The sequence below is a fragment of the Arachis ipaensis genome, chromosome B02, assembly GCF_000816755.2.
Source record: "Arachis ipaensis cultivar K30076 chromosome B02, Araip1.1, whole genome shotgun sequence".
Classification (NCBI taxonomy): Eukaryota; Viridiplantae; Streptophyta; class Magnoliopsida; order Fabales; family Fabaceae; genus Arachis; species Arachis ipaensis.
This window is the reverse complement of record NC_029786.2, coordinates 1300412-1307621: the sequence shown is the minus strand read 5'-3', so window position 1 is coordinate 1307621 and position 7210 is coordinate 1300412.

Sequence of the window (7210 nt, the reverse complement as noted above, 5' to 3'; positions counted from 1 at the left end):
TTTCCTTTTTATTTTTTTTTTAATTAGGGATATTTTTGGAATAAAAGTTAAAAATTTGGTAGAAATGACGATTTTAAAACTAAGTTAAATCTTTGGCACCATTTTATAGCAAAAAAAAAATTTTCAATCCCTACCTTAAGGACGAAAATCGTACTTAACCAATTTATACTAAATTAATTTAAGGTGGTTAAGTGATTAATTCATTCGTTTGCTTAAATAAAAGAGTCCTGCTAGGGAGCCAATGGACTATTTGTACAATGTGTACAATGGACTATTGAGTTACAAAATGAACATCACTCATACTATCTAGAATAACCATCCGAGTACTATGAATAATAAACATCTTCCCAAAAGTTTAAATTGATGTTGGGGTTCACCAAGGATCGAATTCTTGACCTTTCAAATCTAGAGCTCTAATATCATGTCATGATACCACTCATCCCAAAAGTTTCAGCTGATGGAAAAAGGTAACACTAATAGTTATATCTCTAATACTCCCTAAACCTTCATTGTACACATTATACAAATATTCCATTAGCTCCTCATACTTTCCCTTTATTTAATTAACTTTAGCCGTGAAGCAATAATAGTATCAATGACTCTTGATCCTAGAAAGACAAATTTAAATAATTAATTATCAATTAAAACGTAATTATATCTTAACTACCTAATTTGAAATGATTTAGTAATTAATTAATTTATTAGTCCGGTTGGTAATTAATTCCACTTTTTACATATAGTAGCCCATTAAGTAACGACAAATCTTTAAAAAAAAATTAAATCTGTGATAAATTAGTTTTTAACCTATTGAATTGAAAGATATCATAAAAATAAAAAATTATTATATTTTAACTATGAAATATGGTGCTTTCTTAATGGTTTATTTGGTTATTCATAACTGCTTGCTTGGAGTTCCCATATTGACTATGATAATTGAAGCTTAAGTATGGCAACATTGTTCTACATAATTAGTTAGTTTCTTTTGGTTTCTCATATCAATCATCTTCATATTTTTATTTTACCTTTTATTAAAGAAGTTTTTAATTCTATTATAAGCATAATATTAGAAAGTATAAATATATTCACAGTATAAATAAGTTGTTAAATAAATTGTCTTTCTCTCATAAAGTTATGAGAATACAAGAAAGTTTAGAATAAACTTAGAGAATAAAATAAGATTTGTAAAAAATTTTAATAGAAAAAAACTTGTAAAGAATTTTTATAGGAGGATTTTATTCTTGTTCGTTGAAATTATTATAGCATAGATGATACTATATATATTTTTGTAGTATTATAATTGAAATATCATCAAAAATAAAAAGAAAATTAATTCACAGCATATTATATAGAGTAATCACATTATATTTTCTTATATTGGCTTTGTTATAGTTAGTGCATTATTGTGGGTAGTATTCAATTTCATATTACTTTATATCTATTAGAAGTTCAAATTCCACTGCAGACTCAACAATTGGTATCAAGAGTTAATATTGTATTATTTATTATTTGATTGGTAAAATTCAAGTTTGAATACAATGGCTTCTACTAGTGAAAATGTCAAAGTAGGCAAATATAAAATTGAGAAGTTTAATGAAAAAAATGATATTTTTTTTTCTATTGGAGGATGCAAATGAAAATTTTGCTTATATCACAGAAATTGCATAAGGCACTAGCAGAAAAAGAGAAAAAACCAGAGGATATGAAGGATGAGGATAGGGAAGAATTAGATCTTGAAGCACGGGCTGCGATAATCTTATACCTTGAGAGGGATGTTGCTTTCTTGGTGAATGAAGAAGCAACTGCAGCAGGCGTCTGGTTAAAGTTAGAGAATAACATCACGACAAAGACTCTAACTAACAAGATCTACTTAAAATCCAAATTGTATACATGCAAGACGGAGGAAGGCACCTCAATCCGAGAATATATCAATAAGTTTGATAGGATTATATCAAACTTAAAGGATATAAATATGAAGATTGATGATGAGGATCAAGCACTCATATTATTACTTTCATTACCGAAGTCCTATGAAAATTTGGTGCAGAGGGCATCACTTTTAGCAGATGATCTACGTAAGGTTGCTACGAGTGTAATGTCGTCTTCAAATGGAAGAGAGTATAATAATCAAGCACAAGGATTATTTGCAGCTAGAGGGAGCAGTAATGAAAGAGGAAAAGGTAAGCATGGAAAGTCTAGGTTAAAATCTAGACCTCACACAGAGAGAACATACTTTAAATGTGGCGAGCTTAGACATTTTAAAGTAATTGCCCAAATAAGAAGATAAATTTCAAGAAACAGAACAATGGCGACTCAAAAGAAAAACAAGAAGCAAATTATGTCTCAAAGGATGATGAAGATTGTTACTGTGTAATAGATGATTCTTACGAGATATCCGATAAGTGGATGCTTGATTCTGGAGTTTCTCACCATATGTGTCCAAATAGAAAGTGGTTTACTACCTATCAAAGCACTAATGGTGGCACAGTTTTGATGGGTAACAATCATGCTTGCAAAACTGTAGGGATAGATACTATAAGAATCAAGAAGCATGATGGAGTTGTAAGGAACCTTCAAGAATGTGAAACATATTCCTGACTTGCGAAAAAATCTGATCTCTATAGGTTTGTTAGAGAAAAATGGTTGCAAAATTATTGATGAAAATAGAATTTTAAAAGTTGTTCGTGGTTCTTTGGTAATAATAAAGGGGGTTCGTCATGGTAATCTTTATCCTCTTTTGTTGGACAACTGTTACAGGTGAGCTAGCAATTGAAATCGGTGAAAATAAAGACCAAACAAACTACACGAAGATTTGGCACATGCGGCTTGGGCATATGTCGGAAAAGGGTCTATCATTGCTTAGTGGAAAAGGTTTTCTGAAAAAATGAAGAAATCACAAATTGAGTTTTGTGAACATTGTGTATATGAAAATGCACAAAAGGTGAAATTTTCTACAAGCAAACACAAAAGCAGACGGTTGTTAGACTACGTGCATACTGATGTTTGGAATCTGGCTAAAGTTACTTCCAAGGGTGGTTCCCTACTTTGTTACATTTGTTGAAGATTATTCAAGGTATGCTTAGGTTTATTTCCTCAAGCATAAGAAAGAGGTATTCGACACTTTAAACGGTGGAGAGCAATGGTTGAAAACAGAACAGGTGGGAAGCTAAAAATTCTGCGATCTGATAATGGCACAGAGTATACGGATGGAGCTTTCAAGAAGTTCTGTGATCAGGAAAGGATTGTAAGACATTGGACAATTAGAGACACACCACAATAGAATAGAATCGCAGAAAGACTAAAACGTACACTACTTGAGAAGGCAAGGTGTATACACTCTAATTCTGGGTTAGGTAGAGAATGGTGGGCTGAGTCAGTTGCTACAGCGTGCTACATAGTGAATCAATCTCCACATTCTTCTTTAGATGGAGATACACCTTATAAAGTGTGGTTAGGAGAACATGCAGATTACGAGAAACTCAGAGTCTTTGGATGTACGGCTTATTATCATGTCAAAGACAATAAACTTGATGAAAGAGCTAAGAAGGCAATCTTTTGGGGGTATTCAAGAGGGGTTCAAGGATATCGTCTTTGGACCGTAAGTGATTCTAATTTTGTAAGTAGCAGGGATGTGACCTTTAATGAAAGATCCATGGTAGCTTTGTCTAAAATTATGATGATAGATGATGGTGATGTTGGAAAAACTATAAACACTTAAGTGATAGAGATAGAGTTTAAAAACCAACCAATATACTCTAATCATGTTTAGGTAGAGCATCTTAATGCTACTCATGAAGATAAGAAGGATGATGAACTTGATCATGAGGAGATTCAGCGGGAAAATACACATGTATTATAATAGCAACAACAGGATTTTTTTGCATCCACTAGAACAAAGAAAAATTACAAACTCGTATAGAAGCTTGGGTTAGACAAGCCTTTGAGGCATTATGGGCAGTTAAATTTGATAGAGTATGCACTCTCAGTGGAGGATGATGAGTCAGTCACCTTCAAACAAGCTATCAAGGACAAGGATAGTGAAAGCTGGTTGGTTGCTATGGAAGAAGTGATGCAGTCTCTTCATAAAAATAAGACATGGAAGGTAGTCTCATTATCCATGGAAAAGACTGCTATTGGTTGTAAGTGGGTGTATAAAAGAAAAGAAGATCCTACTAAATCGGATGGTACAAGATTCAATTCTAAGTTAGTGGCAAAGGGATTCGCACAGAAAGAAGGAGTTGATTATAATGAGATATTTTCTCCTGTGGTAAAACACACTATCATTCGGATGCTTTTAAGTCTTGTAGCTCATGGCGATCTTGAGTTAGAACAACTAGATGTGAAGACAGTGTTCTTACACGATGATTTAGAGGAAGAAATTTACATGTATCAACCTGAGGGTTTCAAAGTTGAGGGTAAAGAAGGTCAGGTTTGTCGCTTGAGAAAATCACTTTATGGATTGAAACAATTTCCACGGTAGTGGTACAAGCGATTTGATTACTTTATTTTAAAATAAGGTTTCTTTAGAAGTAACTATCATTATGTGTATACATTCGTAAGTTTTTTGGAGGTGATTATATCTATCTTTTATTGTATGTAGATGACATGCTCATTGCTTCCAAGAGTAAAGTGGAGATAAATAGGTTAAAGTTTCAACTTGGTGAAGAGTTTGAAATAAAAGATTTGGGTGTTGTGAGGAAAATTTTAGGCATGGAGATTAGAAGAGAGAGATCAAGTCGAAAATTGTTCCTGAGGCAAAAAGACTACATTGAACGGGTTATCAAAAGATTTGGGATGAAAAATGCTAAGTCGGTGGTGACTCTATTGGCTCCACATTTCAGACTCTCAAGTAAACAATCTCCTACAACAGTAGAAGATAAGGCTTACATGGACAATGTACCTTATGCAAGTGCTGTAGGCAGCCTAATGTACGATATGATATGCACACGCCCAGACATTTCACAAGCAGTAAGTGTTGTTAGCAGGTTTATGGCAAATCCAGAGAAGACACACTGGGAAGCAGTCAAGTGGATATTAAGATACTTGAAGGGTACCATTGGCATAGGTTTATGCATTGGTGGTAAATCATCATGTCAAATTAGCGGTTTTATTGATTCAGATTATGCTGGTGATCTAGACAGACGACGATCTACAACTAGTTATGTATATAAAATATATGGTGCTCCACTTAGTTGGCGATCGATGTTACAAGTTACAGTGACACTATCTACTACAGAGGCTGAGTACATGGCAATAGCAGAAGGGGTGAAGGAGACATTGTGGTTAAGGGTCTTCTAGATGATTTGGGTTTTAAGCAAGATTGTGTGAATCTTAGTTGTGATAGCCAAAGTGCGATTCATTTGGCTAAAAATCAGGTTCATCATATTCATACCAAGCATATTGATGTTAGGTATAACTTTGTGCATGATATTATAGAGAAAGGTGACATTTCTCTCGTGAAGGTACACACAAACGAAAAACTCAACAGACATGTTGACTAAAGTAGTGTCGAGAAACAAAATTTCAGCATTGTTTGGATTGCTCAACATTATTCCATGTTAAGTATTACATGGCGAATAAAGAAACTACATTTCGTTTGATCCTGGTAAAGGGTACGCAGGCAGTCATTGTTAAGATGATGCAATCGGATACGACTACTACAATTTGTTCGTTCAAATTTTGAGTCAGTTTTTGAAATTGTGACCAAGGTAGAGAATTGTGAGAATACAGGAAGGCTAAGAGCAAACTTAGAGAGTAAAATAAGGTTTGCCAGAAGTTTTAATATGAGAGAACTTATAGGGAGTTTTCATAAAAGAATTTTATTCTTGTTCATTGAAATTATAACATAAATGATACTATATATATATTTCTGTAGCATTGTAATTGAAACATCATCAAAAATAAGAAAGAAAATTAATTCACATCATATTATATAAAGTAATCACATCATATTTTTTCATATTGACTTTATTATATTTAATGCATTATTGTGAATAGTGTTTAATTTTAGATTACTTTATATCTATTAGAAGTTCAAATTTCACTGCAGACTCAACAAAATACTTACAATAAAGTACTTAAAAATTTGTCCCGATAATTTATAATATTTCGATCATTAAAAAATAAATTATGAATAAGTGAATATATTTGATATCATAACCAAAAAACTTGTGGCCTTGGTGAAATGTTAATGTGATCAGTGATTACTTGGTTGAATTATTCAACTAACATTATCATTGATTTTGTGGAGACTTGGATGGAAAGTGAATAAGAAGTTTCACTATCCCGTGGAACTAAAAGTGAACTCATCAATGCTTGTAAGACTCTCAAACTTGCTAAATATTAATGGTATTTAAGGGGTTTAGTTAATTCTTTTATTGTGAGATTGTGGTTGGTAGTCTTGCTCTTCCATAAATTAATCTAATTTTTATTTCTTCACATGCTAATTTTAGAAATAAAAAATGGTGTTACAGCGTGATCTACTCCACTTACAAGGTCAAATGCAAAGGACAAAAAAGTTTAGTGGAAATATGAATTAGTTCCAACTTATTTTACTCAAGTAAGATGACTTATATATCTTAAATATGAAGTTAGTATGTCAAGTTACGGACATAGGATATGACACGACACAAAACACGTCGACACGCGAATTTAAAATCTTACATGACACGGAGACACACATACATATAAAATATAAAGTATTTTTTATATAAATCGTAATGATATTTTGATATTTTATTGATATTAAAATATAAATTAAAATTTTTAATTATTTTTAATATCTTATTTTAATTATATCAAGTATTTAAAATATTTTTTTTGTTTTAATAAATAATAATATATATTATATCTAAATTTATTTTAAGAATATATATTAAGAATAAGACTGGACACGCTGACACGTAATAATATTTAGGTGTGTCCAGGCATGTCCAGGCGTGTCTGGAAAAGAATTTTTTATTTTTTTATTAAGATACGGTTGGACACAGCAGACACGCGTGTCGGACGAGTGTCGGCGAGTATCGTATCTGAAATGTATCCGACATACAGACACGATAACTCAACAAAGTGTCTGTGCTTCATAGATGTCAACAAAGAAAAAAAACCAACATTATATTAACACACTTATATTTTTTATGGAGATACATTTTACTTTTAACATATTTTTTATATTATTGTTTTTTATATTATTATTGATTATATATATAATATT